This window comes from Oenanthe melanoleuca, chromosome 5, assembly GCF_029582105.1.
Source record: "Oenanthe melanoleuca isolate GR-GAL-2019-014 chromosome 5, OMel1.0, whole genome shotgun sequence".
NCBI classification, from domain to species: Eukaryota; Metazoa; Chordata; class Aves; order Passeriformes; family Muscicapidae; genus Oenanthe; species Oenanthe melanoleuca.
Window position 1 is genome coordinate 28,480,598 of NC_079339.1, and position 15,512 is coordinate 28,496,109.

At 44.3% G+C, this 15,512-nt stretch overlaps 1 protein-coding gene across 3 annotated transcripts in view; it reads right to left on the minus strand.

Annotated features, from left to right (window-relative positions):
• The window catches only part of GALNT16 (polypeptide N-acetylgalactosaminyltransferase 16), a 69,848-nt gene that overhangs the window by 48,140 nt on the left and 6,196 nt on the right, over positions 1-15,512 (minus strand). The window contains exons 1-2 of one of the 3 annotated variants that reach the window (XM_056493553.1): positions 7,845-8,190; positions 6,200-6,229 (exon numbers count right to left, since the gene is read on the minus strand). The exons of 1 other annotated variant lie outside the window; for it this stretch is intronic. The gene's annotated coding sequence lies outside the window, so the exon portion shown is untranslated. Of the gene's footprint in view, positions 1-6,199; positions 6,230-7,844; positions 8,191-15,512 lie in introns of those variants that run through there. One more of the 3 variants, XM_056493552.1, reaches the window with a different exon arrangement.

Here is a 15,512-nt window from a genome sequence, read left to right on the forward strand (position 1 = left end):
CTCCCTCTCCCAGGCCTGCCACTGAATGTGCTGCTGGAAGCAGCAAGTGATGCCTGTTTCCTTCAGCTACTCATAGCCCTCCAAATGTCTGATGAAAGACCCAAGCTGCTCAAACTCAAAGTGCAGGATATTCCAGAGCTGCAGAAAGCATTTGGCCACTCATCTCTCATTGCCTGGATGGGCAGTGAACAGGCAGTGACAGACACACACCAACAGCCTGCAACTGCTCCTAGCCTGCCTCAAGCAGGGGGAACAGAAGGTCTCATACTTGGAAAGATCCCAAGGTATCATAAACCTGCTGCTCTTTCCCTCTATCTCTGATTGCATATGCAACCACCAAGGCACAGGCTATAAAGCCCAAGTTTGTTACCATAGCAATACCGCAGCACTTTTCAGCTTGTTTTGTTGCTTTTGGTTTTTTTAAAGCCAGAAAAAGTGTGCTTATCCAATGCACACAGAGCCAGTTGCCAACTATGTGAGAAGGAACCCTTCCACTGTGCTGTGCATGTGGCAGAGCCTCCTCCCTGGGAGCAGGGTGCTGAGAGGAGATGCTCAGCTCCTGCCTCAGCCCCACTGCCACTGCAGGGCTCTGCCCACTTCATTCACCAAAGTAATTTCTGAAGCCTGCACCCAGCAGGGTGTTGCTTCCCACCCACATCACTGCACTTTTTACCTCTTGGGGAGCTCTTGTGATTGACTTTTCTCAGAACAACACCCATCAGATTCTTAGGAGCATCCACTTTCAGCTTCTTCCTCAAACAGCTCAGCCAAAAGCAGCTTACAGCACAGCACAAATAATGCAAAGCCAACTTTTCCTTCAATGCTAGAGCTTACTTCAGGGTCTGGCGATGATCTACAGAAGCATTAAAACAACTATCATAAGACTGATTTCCAGGTCTGCCATATCAATACAACAGCTTGTTTCTCAGCTTACCATTTGCAGGCTACTTCAAAGAATGTGAAAAAGACAAAAAAGTTGACTGACAGCTATTTACTCCACAAATATAACTATATAACTGTAGTCATGTTCAGAATCAAGGCTATCCACAGGAGAATCCCTCCAGAAGCAGAAAGAAATATATTCTTTTGCCAGAAGATTTCTTTTTTAAGAGTCAAACACTTGGTATAATTGGGTAATTTTGGAAAGCTGGCACTTTAGAAACCAATGCCCCAAGCTGGTGAAGCAGAAGAGCTTAGCAGCACACTTCATTAGAAACCAGTGAAGTTAAACAAAAGAAAACTGTCTCCCACCATCAAACCTTTGTGAGGTGTGTCCATCATAAAATGGAGCAATTTTTGCAACCCCTATCTTGCTGGTACACTTGGACTGCACACAACCCATGTCTGTATGCCAGTTCACAGAGGGTAACTGCCTGGTATGGCTCCTGCAAATGAATAATCATTCCTTAAACACAGGCAACACAGGTTTGTACTGCAACAATAAAGGCCTGGAATTGGTAGATATCTGTCACTCATGCAGAACAAGAAAATGAATAATTTCATTAGAGGACAACAGAAAGGTATCTTTCAAAAGTTCACTGATCTTTAGTCACAGATTAGGGAAGAAATCATGTTTCTCATTGCAGAAAAGTGATTTTCCTCACTGAAGGCAAACTGTAATATGAGAAAGACTGCTTCAGAAATGGCTGCCTTTGAGCGTGACAATTGACACAGACCATGCACTGTGGTGAAGGCAATGCAATAGCAATTTATATCTCTGCATTAAGCAGTGCCAACAGTTCAAATCCTACTGTGCCAGGTCTAAGACACACTGATAGTGTCATGAGAAAAGATACCTATCTCAAGGAGGCTGATTAACTTGGGAATACAAAAAAAAAAAAAAAAAATCCATTAAAGTCTCATGGGAGGAGGTGCTACAACTCCAGTAGCAATCACAAGTAAATGCTCATTTATTGTGAGTTTAATCAATGGAGTTGAAAGCATTTCATTAATTTTTGCTGGTGGGGCCTCAGAGATCATCTCCAGCTAAAGAGGGCTCTACCTACTGCAAGCCATATATCAAAGGATATATGTGTGAGTGATCCCATCTTGAGCAAGCTCACACAGGAGGGTTACCTGGCTTGTCCCCAGCTCATCCCATTTGGATGCTCTAAATCCTGCTTATGGGTGCCCAAGACAAGAGAAGCTTGAGAGGAAGGAAAGCAGCTGGGTCCCAGAGCTACTTGCTCCACCATCCATTTCTGCTGGACGTCTCTGGGGCTTTTGAACTAGAGGAATTCAAGATGAACCCTTGCTTGATGGGGATGGAAGTGCGTCAGCCAAATTGATCAGGTTTGGCATCTTATTAGGTAAGTATTCTTTTGGTAAATACAGGGAGGCATCCTAAACTCCAGTGCTTTTGCTCAGGTGTCCAAATGACTTGCCAGTATTTCTCAAAGAGTAGGAGAAACAATAGATCTGAGTTACTGCTTTGAACAAAACCAGAAAACAAGCACAAAGATGATAAAAATCCTCTGTACTGAAAAAAACTCTCTGCAACAAGAACTTCAAGGCTTTCAGTATATACCCACACAAATAACATGTACAAGTCTCCCAGACAACTCAGTTCAGAAACTGTAAACATAGCCACATCTTTAGTTTCCTAAAAAAAATACTGTCCTTTTTATTCCTCATCTGAAAGTGAGGAAGGTCTACAGGGATGTTAAATAGCTGCTGTTCTCTGCAGTCTAGAGCCAGGGGGAACAGCACAAGAAAACAAAGTTGGTCCTTTCTACTTGCAATATACTTCCCCTCCAAATCAGCTTTCTTTATCCTGACAGGTCCCCTGCAAGCTCTTCCCATCCCAAGTCACTTAGATGCTCTGAGTCAGAGGCTGTCAGACTTGTCAACCTACAGGTTAATATTAACTCTGAGTTATGGAGCCATTTAGGCCAGTGGCTCAAACTGCAAGGATCTCCAGCAAGGCTGCTCCAGCTGTCCTTGGAGCTGAACTGAGTGCTGCTAGTCCAGCTGGCACATTCCCACCCTGTCCTCCACTCAGTGCTCAGCTGAAGCTGGGGGTGCAGCAAACAACCATCTCCAACCTGGGAGCATCCTACCAGATGAAAGATCTTACACTCCCTCCCTCACCCATCAGATATGCCTCTAACAGACTCCTCCTCTTATGGCATTCAGCACAATATTGCCAGAACTAAGTTACAAATGACTGATAAATTTTGTGGGGAAGCAGCAGGTGGGAAAAGCATATATAGAACATCCACCCCCACCCTCTGTTTTCCTACACACATTCACCCCTCCAATCTCTTCCCAGAGCCCTGCATTAACCTGTGTAAGTTGTAAGAAGCAATAAGTTTTTAACAAGAGGGGGAAGAACTCCCTCAACTTCTTTTAGTTAATAATGCATTCATGTTACCCTTCACTGCACACTTTCATTTTACCAGGCAAGAAACAGACATCATCTCTCTCATACCTTCTGGTTAATACCAGGCTAACAATAGGAATTTTCTTTACAGTCAACCCACCTAAAGCAAAACATTATCAGAATGGTGTCTTCACCTCAACCCAAGTGCTTTAACCTCAAGTACAAACATCATGGCAACAGAAAAAATAGTTTTCCTCAGAAACCACAGTCAGCATCTGGTAGAGATAACCTGGCTTTTACTACTCCTGTTTCCCCCCACACTCCTACCAAATACAACTAACATCCCTCAATGTCTTCTCAGTCCAGCTACTGGAAGATGACCTGTGTATCTAGACTCAGCAGGGCCCACATCTCCTGCAGGTGTGGGACTGCACTGACTCAGCCTCTGCCTCCCTCCCAGCCAGAGGGGAGGCAGCACCCAGGGACAAGGAAATACAGGCATTATTTGCAGACAGATGGGCAGATGTCTTGGTAAGACTAGTTCCTCCTACATTTCCCAAGCAATGTCCCTTCCAGCAGCTGGCAAAAATCTGGCAGAATGGCTTAATTGCTCATCCTAACCTGCAGAGCAAAAGACAAGATTAGTGCCTTCTCAGAGCAAGAGGAGCAGTAATAACTGCCTGCAGGCTCTCAAAACAAATATTCTCTCTTCTTTCAGCCAGCCACCACAGCTGTCTATCCCTTCTACCATTTGTGAGATCCCAGCAAGATCTTTTGGAGGACACAATCAATGATGCTCACAAGACTGCAGTCATGTCTTGCAGTGCCCTTGAGAAGTGATTAACACACCCTTTCCATCTCGGCTTAAAGGGAAAACTGCAAAGCACAAAATGGCTTCATCAAACATCTCCTTCCAGATCTATCCAAGTCCTTCACCCAAAAGACCCTGCTAGTCTAAAACCCACAGTGCTTTATTTAATTATCTGCTTCCAGCAGTGCAAAGCAGCCATTGAAGAGCAAGTCTTCATTAAACACATGGACAAATATTTATCTCCTCTCCAGTAATACCATTGGTGACCTAGCTTTTATGCTTAAAGGACAGAAGCAGCTGAGAATACCAGCATGTGAGAGCCAGAGTGGGATTTGGCCCAGAACAGTACAAGTGAGCCCACCTGCTCCAACACTGGCCTTCTCAAAACACATTGACTCTGTTCCCTCTCCCTGTAAGCTGCCTATGTGGGCTTCCCCATCTGCCTCTGCCTGCCACACTGGTAATGATTGCTCCTCAAGGCTCCAGGGGTGAGGGCAAAGCCTTTGCCAAGTCAGAAGAGGGCTCAAAACTCATGCCTGAGACAGCTTCCACACATCCACTTCCTTTCTAGGAAACGTTTCTCCTTAGCCATCTGTTAATACCATGATACCCATCTGGAGAGGAAGAAAGGAGACAAACCAGCTAAAAGAAAATTTCCCCAGGGAGATAAATGGGGGTTATTGGTTAAAAAACCCATTAAAATAAATTCTGCAGTAGTCCAATAGTTCCCACCTTAGGAGGAGGGCCCTGCTGCACTCTCAGCAAACATTTTAAATAAGGCTGATGTGCTTTGCAGCCTGCAAGGTGTTCTTGCTTTATTCTCAGTGAAAGACACAGACCATTCAAAACCTGAAGGGAAGCAATTAATCCCTGGTGCTGGAAGCTAGGTTTCACATAGATGGACCTAATAAACCATTTTTAACCTCTAATTCTTGAACTTTGCACAGACAATGGGCTTTCTCTTCTTTGAATGCTTCTTGAATGAAAATGGCATGCCTTGGCCACCTGGGGCAGGGCAGAGAAAAAGCAGGGTGCAAGATGTACCCAGAACCAAGCTGCTGATTTTGAAATTATCATAGCAAATTATTTTCTTGAACTCTATCCCTTTCTTTCTAGTGGCAGTATGGGAGAAAAGAATGTAGGTGTTTTAGGGCAGGGCTGCTTTTAAAAATTTCAACACACTGTGATTTTCCCCCTTTATCCTCACAAATATAGATATTTTTGAATATGCAAGTTCTAAGCATTTGCTGATCAGCAGACAGCAAGCCTTGTGGAACTACCTCAACTGAAAAGTCACTATTATGCTTTTAATTAGTTAATGAACTAATGTAGCACAGCAATATCATAAGGAACCTCATCTTTCTGCAGACATCAAGGATTGCCAATTTCATAGAAATAGTAAACAACAACAGATATTTCTGAGGATATGATTAATCTCTATCTGCTGCCATAATAACAAGAGAAAGATGCCCATGTTTATGATGAATTCCTCTAATTAAGAACCCTGTGCAAATGGCACATGTTTCACATGAGGGATTTTGTCTGAACCAGGAGCCAAGTTCAAGGATAAAATTCAGTTGCATAGCTAGGGAAGCACAAATCACAGTGACACTCTTCCCTCTGCCAGGCAGGAGCCAATGAGCTATTCCTGGACAGCTCATTACTGCCTGCCTCATTTGAGCCACTCATTACAAGGGCCTTCACCTCACAGCACTGCAAGTGTCCCACTTGCAAACAGAGACCTGAGTACTCTCGCTGCTGCCTCCTGAAGATACCCAAAGAGGAGAGGCACCACCCTCAGGGGGCAAAGCATGCTGGCACTGTGCATCAGCAGGGTTTATTCACTCCAATTTTCCTTATTACCCCTGCCTGCCCTGCAGAAGAGCCATGGCTATTTAAACATGCACTGAAGCTCTAAGGAAGGGGACGTCAGTTAAATGCCCAGCGGGAAAGACATTCAAAGAGAAAGTCAATGGAGCCTGAGCAATCAGTGTAAATCAAGACTTTAACCTTTCTGAGCCTCCTTCAGAGTCTTGATCTGTAAAAAGAGATGCTTAAGCACTTACCACATTTCTGAAGAGTCAAGTGCACATGACCTGTCAATGCAAAAAATGTTTATTACTGAAAGTACCAATAGAAGTGTTTCAGTCTTATTGTCTGTGGACTGTTTTCCCTGTAAAAATCATTGGGCAGAACAGATGCCACTACAAATCTGTTTAAAGTAGATACATGGATTCACTTTCAACCTGTACCTCTCTAGCAGATAGAGCCTTAACTTGATACAATATCCAAGTCCTACCTAATCTAACACTAGTAATTAAGTCATAACTATAGCAGCCAGTACCCCAGCTTCTGGTGCATGAAACCACAGTTTCTGTTTATTGACCAGCAGAGAGAAATCTGGCTGCCTGGCAGCTGAATCAGATGGGAGCAGTCCCTTTCCAATGCAGCAAAGAAAACTTCCAAGGAAAATCATCCTCTATCCACTGCTCTCTGGAGTAACACAATTAGGCCATGACATACAGACAGGTCATTTAATACAATAGGAAAAAACCCCACTGATAGCATTTCCCTTGCCTGAATGGAAGGCAGGCTATTAAATTACCTCTGAAGGGGCAGACAGGCCTCTCTAACAGCAATTCTCTCCTCTCAAACCACACATCGTTACAGAGCAGCCAGCTCCAGACCAGTCACATTGAATTCTATTCTGTAACCCTAGCATCTTTAGATAATCTTTCCTGCTGGCTCCAATATGGCTCAATATAGACTAAAATCATAGCATTGTGCTTACTGCATTTTATATTGGCAACCTATTTAATGGGACAGGTGAAAGGAAGAGCTATCAGATGGTTTCTGTACCTGCCAAAGCAAACCAGAAGCTCCAGGAGCCATGGAGCCATTTCTGCAGGAGGCAGTCAGCATCTGCAGGGAGGCTGCAGTTATTTTAAGACAATAGTAAGAGTCTACATCTCAGTGAACATTCAAATATTTTAGATTTATTTAAATTGCTTTTCACTTTCTCTATACTAGGAAAACACAATAAAGAAAAAGTCCTTGCACTCCACACTTCACATACCTTTCTCATCCCAATGAAGCACCAAGGAAGCTCCTCCAATTCAGATAAGCTAGTTCAGCAAATCAAGGAGAATGTTGCCATCACACTCACAGAAATGGACCAAATCAATTATATTAAAGCTAATAGAGTTTTTTTTTAAACACGTTTTTTAAGAAATGCACAGTGACAAGTTCCTTCAGGCCAACACTTACTGAAGCACAGTATAAATATCCTCCTCCTTGCCAGACTTGGTGTCTATCCTGAGAACAGATAGCTGAGCTGCCCCCTAACACTGAAGACATTCCCATGCAGTTATTTTTTGCACTCTTTGGTAATGCTGGAGGTACTGGCACACAGTTCTTCTGGAAGCACAGCCTATAGGGAGCTGAATGGCACTACCAAACAGGTGGGGATTTTTTACTCACCCTTTTCAGGACCAAAGGTATTTATTTTAAATTATCAGGCTTTTGGTCTATTTTGGCCATTTTTTGCCCCTCAAGTAAGTCCAAAGAACCCACTTCTGCTTACAGTGCAGAGCCATTCTGAAAAACCAGTTCTGCAGAACTAATTCTGTTCCACTCCCACTACCCAACAGCACCATGGGGAAAGATATTCAAGAAGCAGTAGCAAGTCTGTGTCAAACAGGACAGACTTACCAAAGGACCTTGAGTTGCTTGCTCTTGTTAGGAGCCTTCTCGAGGTGGCATGTAGCTGCTGACCTAGAAACATTACTCCTCATCCCTCTGATCAGGAGAGGTGCTCTCCAGCATGCTACACAGAGTGGGTTATCCAGCCCAGGTACAGGCTGTACCCCAGGGCCCCACACTTAGACTGCCAAGTTTTCCCTGCCTGCATTACAGAATTATTGGCAATATTACCCAATAGCACTCTCCAAAATAACAGTGGTAAAGGCCTGGCCATCCATTTGTAACTTTTCATCTTCCAGCTGATGTTGTCCAGACTGCTGGAGCCTGAACTAGCCAAGTACTCCTTCTCAGCACAAAGCTGGGTCTGCAGCAGCAGATTCAGACATTCAAACTCCTATCTGAAGGAAAACGAGAACAACCAGCTGAATTCACCCTTGTACAATTCTGCTCCTACAAAAGCAGACAATGCTGCTGTACTTGCATTTGACCATTAATAACCTGTGGTGAAAAGGCCATTTGCCCAGTCAGGTGGCAGTGCCCGTGACAACTTGTGCCACACTCCCCCAGCCAGGCACATCAGCATCTCAGCATTCAAACTCCTGCAAAGAACCAGGTAGCAAGACAATAAACAAGTACATGCTACAAACGCCAGGAACATATTCCCTGATGAAAACACTTTTTCCCTCTACATAGAGAATGATTAAAAGTGTTACAGTGCATTTTCCACTCAGAAGAGCAAACACAGAATACTGGTTTCAGCACGTGGTTAAGAATGCCATTTGGCATTGAAAACAATGTAACATGGGGAATCTCACTTTACCCTGATTAAATGGAGAATGTAAGTCTCCAAAAGCAGAATTGAGCATGAAGAAGCACTATCAGCCCAAGGAGCCCTGCTGTTCATCACTCCAGCCAGTTAAGGAGTGTTTCAACACCCTTCAGCAGCTGGACTGAGGTGGGAGAAACTGAAGCAAACACCCTGAGATTTATTTCAGTACAGCCTGGCAAAGCAGTTAATCATTACGAGAAGTCATGTTGCTACATGGTAACAAGTTTAATGATTAACATTTACACATCAGCTTAGAAAAAACTTCTAAATGTCTCCTGTCTTAGCAGCTTATTCTCAAATGCTACTTCTTCCCCCAAAATGAACATGCAGAAAGAAATGCACACCAGAACCCAATCTGGCATTTGATGTAACTGAGGCAATCCCAGAGAGGAATTCCCAAGACGTTCCCTCCAGCCACAAGCCAAATTTGTTTCCCCCATGTGTCTCTGCTCACTCAGGTGACATACAATATGTGCCAAAGTGGTTTTAGGTGGCCAATCCATCACTGGTCACAGATATTAAAAGAGCTGGGGAGGTGGTCCAAATGTATTATCAATACAAAATGTAATGAAGGATGGCCAGTTACAATAGGAGTGACCACAGGACAGAGTTTTAGCTGTCTCTGGGGTAGCAACTGGAATCCAGCAGCAAATTCATTGAATGGTTGGTGCAAAATTAATATCCAATGCCTTGGCTTCACTGGCATTTTCATCAGAGTTAATAACCAGAGGTTAGCAGTTCTGAATATTGCTTTGTTTCCTTTCAGCAGAGCTCAAGGATTAATTTCAGCTCTGCATCAGGGGAAAGGGGGAAAGAATGCTTTCAATCCCCAACTCTTTATCTCACCTATGAACAGAGGCTATAAACTCTGGGACAGAAGCTGTCTTTTCTGTTCACATTTGCACAAAGAGATCTGCAGATAAACAGAAAGCACCCAGCAGTACAGCCTTGTATGAGGTCTTGGATAGGAGCAAGGCAAATGGGAGATCTCACAACTCTTAAATGTAAATTGCTTGGAAAAGGATGGCAAGGCAACAGGCAACTCTAAGCAGGCTTGTGGCAGCCTCCAATGGTTTATTATTCAACTAGTCTCCCTATCCCATTTTCCCTTCACATAAGAGCCCTGAACATGTCCCTCACATACAGAAAGAACCTGTATGGCTCCCAGCTGACAGGCACTGATCAAAATGCATTTAATTTGCCCTTATCAGATATGGGACAGTGATATGGGAATTTACCTTGGGAAGAAAAATATTGAACAGAAAATTTAAAGCAAATTCTGACCTCAATGGAAATATTTTCCATTGACATTCAACTCACCTACTCAGAGCAGAAAGACACAAATTGCCTCCAATGATTCAAAATAACCTTCTGGCAACAAGCTTCATGGCTGTCCTTGCCACAGAGAATGGTGAAGACCACACTTTAAGCTCTGCATAGGACCAGCAAATTCAATGTAGCAGTGGGAGGTATACTTCTAGAGGAATCATACAGAAAGCTGGACAAGAAAATTGAGGACGTATTGTGCATACTCAAAATTACTTAGTCTTTATGAGTCTGTCACAAGAGACAGTTTGGCAATTTCCCAGATATTTAACAAATACCATGTGCATTACTTTCTAAGTTCTCAGATTCACTGCTACATGAACTAGGGAATCCAAATAGTCACCCTGCATTTCTATTTTGTAACACTTTTAAATATTCTTCCATGGTGAATGGCACCGCCCAGCTGCACCCCTCCCCTCCTATCCCCGCAAAAACAAGATACTTAATTTAAAGTTTAGATCTTGGATGCTGCTGAAGCTAAGCTGAAGGAACTGTGCACTGGTGTTTCTGAACATGCAGCCCACTGGGGGCAAGTTCCTCTTGTACACTGGTGAGCCTTACATGGCTCCTATAGTACAGGAGGCACAGAGGAATAAGAAGGGAATCCCTTCACACACCCAGCTCCCACCACCACTCTCCTCTCCTAAGGCTGCAGTCCTGCCCAGCTGAGTGCCCCAAGTCCCTGCTCCTGCCTCCAGGCAATCTGCAGACACAGGAAAATGCTGGTGTGTGGGGCAGCTGCCACAGCTCAGGGGATCAGCATCCTGCACAGACCCTGCAGGCACAACAGGGTAGGGAGAGCTTTCTCACCTTTTCCTCAGCACCTGCAGTGGTGTTAATACCTGTTTATCCATTCTTGGCCATTCTTTATGATGTCTCTTAGGAGACATTGAGCAAAAAAAATACAGAGCATTCCAATCCCCTTTGAGCTCAATGCAACAATTTTAATCCTCTAACTAAAAGGAAAGAGGGGGAAAAATGAGATGGACTGTGACAGGTTGGAAGGACTAAATCCCCTTTAACTAGGGCACCAAGATTTAAAGGGCTCAGCTTTGCACACATCAAATTTCTCTCACAAGGTCCTCACAGGACACTGTTCCCTCCAATTCCTCAGTGTACACGGAGACCCACTGCCCCAAGGATGTGGTGGTGGGCAAGAGAACACTGCTGCCATGACATTGCCATGCCATGACAGATGCATCCACACCCACAGGGTGGCAGGGGCACCCAGGCAGCCTTGCTGAGTCACAGATAAAGGGGCAGCAAAGGTACCAACCAGGCAGAGCAGTAATGCACAATTAACAGCTGAATGAAGAGAATAATATAGCCATAACCTGAATTTTACATTAGCCCTGTCACACACATTTGTATCACCCCATCACATTTCCTATCAATTCCAACATGTCTTCCCTGAAAATGAGGCATTGGGCCCAAGAAAAATTAATGAATAAATAATTTACAACGTATAACTTTTAATAATGCTGTAAGGAGTGATGCAGGCAGACCAGCAGATTTCCCCTATTACCTGATGTGACCCAATCTGTATCCTGTGCTGTAAGGACAGTGTTTGCTTTCACTGTTAACCAGCTCCTCACAGCTCATCTTAACATGTAGCATGAGATGGATGTCTGTTCAAGGACCTGGTATGAGCCAGCAGTCCAACTGCTCACTTAAAATCCTTTCATACTCAGCCAAAGGCAGCTTTTGATAGGTGCTTCAGCAGCTTCTCCAAGGCCAGACACCTCACTTGACCTCATCTCATCATTGCCTGGCCTGATAGATTCACAGTTAGCCCTGATGGAATGCTGATTTCCCAGCCCTTCCCAAAATTTCTTTTGGGCTGCCCAGCCAGTGTGGTCCAGTTTTCCCAGCAGACTGGAAATGCCCTAATATGTCCCAAGGGGCCACTCAGCAATCTGGCATTCCAAGGCACTGCACAATCAGACTCAGACTACCTAAACACAGGGAGGATACAAACAGATGCCAAGTTCATTCAGATTTGCTCCAACAGAATTTTTGAAAGGGTTACCTCATTTCAGAGCATCCCTGCTGCCAATCCAAGCTCAGTATAAACACCACCCTGCACCCAAGCAATGAGATAAACACCCCTGTGCTCACCCCAGCCTGCCCCTGACAGAAGAGGGGGAAACTGAAGCACCAGCAGGGATGTGGCAGCTGAGCATCCCTAGGGCAGAAAGAGGGTTATGCCCCTACCTGTGTGCCAATGCTCCTGCCAACCCCTCAGAGGTCACTGTGAGAGCCTGTTCCCTGTCTTTAGGCATAAAAAAGGTAGCTCAGCCAAATGGAGACATTTCAGAAGGTTAAGAGACTACTACAATCTACTCCATCAGCAGCCCTGTGGCTGCTAATTCCTACCACACCACCAGATCTGAATCAATCTCACTGAAAGGTACAAAGAAAAAAATCCACCAAAAATGGCATGGGTATTACCTGGGAAACACAGCAGGATCACACACACCAGGACTTGGCAGTGAGCACTTGCAACAGTCACAGTTTTTAACTCCAATACTTTACTATTATTTTTTACAATTTCAAAAGACTACAGGGAACTACACAGAAAGCACACAATTGTTTCAATTTCATTGTGTGGATGTGATGGCTCCCATTTGCACTGCCACTGTATCCAAATTCCTGTACTCAGAGACTAACTGACCCAAGGAGCTGTATTGCTTTTTGCAGCTCTTATACACTCTTCCTTATTCATTATGCTTTTTACTGCATACTTGGTACCAAAGGCACAAAGTTGCAGTGTGGCATTACTGGGCATGACACACTCTGGCACCAAATACTGTGTTCAGGGCACTCAGCATGCAAGCAGATGGAAAGCATCATTTTTACAATTTTGTCCTGCAGAAAGATTTTTTCAGAGAACCTCTGAAGACACTTTCATTGGTTAGAAGCACTTTTCCAGCCAAGTCCTAGCTGTTTCAGGGCAGTTATCCAAAACAATAAAGTCAAGAAAAATAGCCTTTTTTTTCCCCACACAGGCCCACAAAATGTCTGATACAGATTTCAGCACAGGTGCTTTCTCTCTCTGCTACTGTTAAACAAAGCCTCCTCAAAAAGATCATATTACAGCTTACAAGATGAAAATTTTGTTAAGTGGGAGAATTAAAAACGAGAGGTTAAAGCAGATAATTTTCTGCAGCTTTTGCCAAATGTCATCAGTGACTGTGCTGCAACAGTCAGAAGTTAGAGCACTGCCCCAGCCCAACCATGGCAGCCTTGAAGCCTCAACTGCAAAGCCAACCCTCCAGCTTCACCATGGCAGGATGGCCAAGCAAGCATCATCTCACCAGCCAGAACAGCCTCCCAGCCCAGGGACAAATTCATTCACATCCTGGGGATGCTCAGGGACACTGACAGTGCTGTGAGACCTGCAGTGGCACTGAGCCAAGGGGAGCATGCAGCTGCCTATCAAAAACCCAGTCCCTACCAACACTGAGAAATCACCCACATGCTCAAGCACATCACAACACAGGTAATTTCTCTGCAGAGATAGAGCCCAAGGGACCACTATATATATTTCTTTTTTACTTTGTTTTTGATTTTGTTTTAATTGTATTGCCATATATCTTACTGTCTCCACAGCCCCAAGTATAACTGGGACATGGAAATCTGAAGCAAACAGTCCACCTCCAGTCCTTTATCACTTTTATTAGTTGCAAGAAAATGTGCTTGTAAAGACACAGCAAAATACAGCAGCAGGTAACACACAGCCTTTTCTAACAAATCCCATTGTTCAGTGCATGGAGCACTGTTAAAGGCACATGCTGTGCCTCCAACACTTTCTTGCAGCAGATCAGCCCTGACCTGCTACATTTCTGCTAATCCCATTCTCAACCAAATATTTTGCTAAGGTTATCTCTCTCATCTCCAGCCCTTTACAAAATTTGCAAGCCAAGTTGCCCAAAAGCCCTGTGAAGCAGATAAAATTTTCATTTTAGGCTTTGGGGAAACTGAGGCATATGAAGAGCCTGTAAGGAGGATGAGTTCAGCTCAGTCAATAAGGCAGCTCAACTCCCACTCCACAGGTCTCACTGTGGTTCAGCCTTTAGGTTAATGCAGCAGTGTGGGATGTGGATCATGGCCTCTGCTCTTAGCACTGGACAGAGCCAGCAGTGACAGCTGGCAGGACAACCCCAGAGAGCCCACAAGCCCACTGCAGGAGTGGCAGATAGGGCTGGAGCAGCACACACAGCCAAAACAGGAAAGAGAAAGCACTCCAGCACACTGGGACGACATGGAATAGGAACAACCAGCTGTCAATCTATGGGGAGCCAAGGAAGAACAGGAGATCCCACTTTGGGGAGGACTTCCCCTGCAGAAATAAGACAATGCACAGGCGAGCCAGGGTCCCCCACTGCCCCACGTGCTTCATCCCCAGCACATTTACCTCTGTTTCATTGCCTTTGTGCTCTGTGTGTTTTTCTAACAGGAACAACTCAGTTTTCAGTGCTCCAAAATGAGTGGTCTCAGTTCAGTGCCACTGAAACAAAACACCTTCTCCCCTTGCCTTTTAAGTGACTCTCAACCTGCCTGTGTTGGGATGAAGTGTCTAGGCTAAGTTTCATTATGGCAAACATCAACCTGAGATAGCTATCAAAGCTTTCTGTTTCCAGGAACACTGCTAGATTTTTAGTTTTTAAATCTTAAGACAGTTTTGTATATGTAAAAATCTAACAGCATACTAAACAGTGCTTCAGCTTGCTAAAACTCACAACAGCTTCACCCACTGATCTAATGGAAAGGCTCTAGTAAAATAAATCATGTTCATGAGCACTGCACTGGGCCTCCACTCACTTCTATATACTGTCCCAGGCTGCCCAGACCACCACATTCCCCAAGCCCTGGTGACCTCACTGCAGCTACAGCATCATTTTGATTAACAATTAAGGCCAGTGCTGCCAACCAGATTTTATTAATGTTACTATTGTGAAAAATTTCTTTTATTTTATTTTTAATGCATCAGAAGGGCCACTGGGACAAATTAAATACAAAATCATTTTCTGCCATTTAGGCAAACAGCAGCCATTCCCACATTTTTAAAACAAACACTGTAAATAAAATATTAGACCATCAAGCTGTTACTGAATCTTCCTGCTGCAGTAGTATCCTTAGATAAAAGTTACCAAGTCATGCTTTCCCACAGAGTTGGTACAGGCCCTGTGTGCCATAAGAGAGATGCCAAGATGCCATAGAGATTAAAGAAGGGGAAGGAAGAAAAAAAAAAAAAAAAAAAAAAGGAGGAACAGCTGTCACAAAGTCCCAAGCATTAAGGGCTGGGTCCCCCACCCAGATATAAACTGGGAAGAGCACAGCCAATATAAGTGTTGGGAAGAGCCAGGCAGTTGCAGGATTTTGGCAGTGGAATGGGCCAGGCTGAACATCACAGACAAACCCAGCAACTGGCAGAGGCACCTTCACCTGCAAAACCACTGGCACTGCAGCCAGCAGCTTCTTTTCCATCTCATTTCTAACACCTCAGATATCTGCAGAGC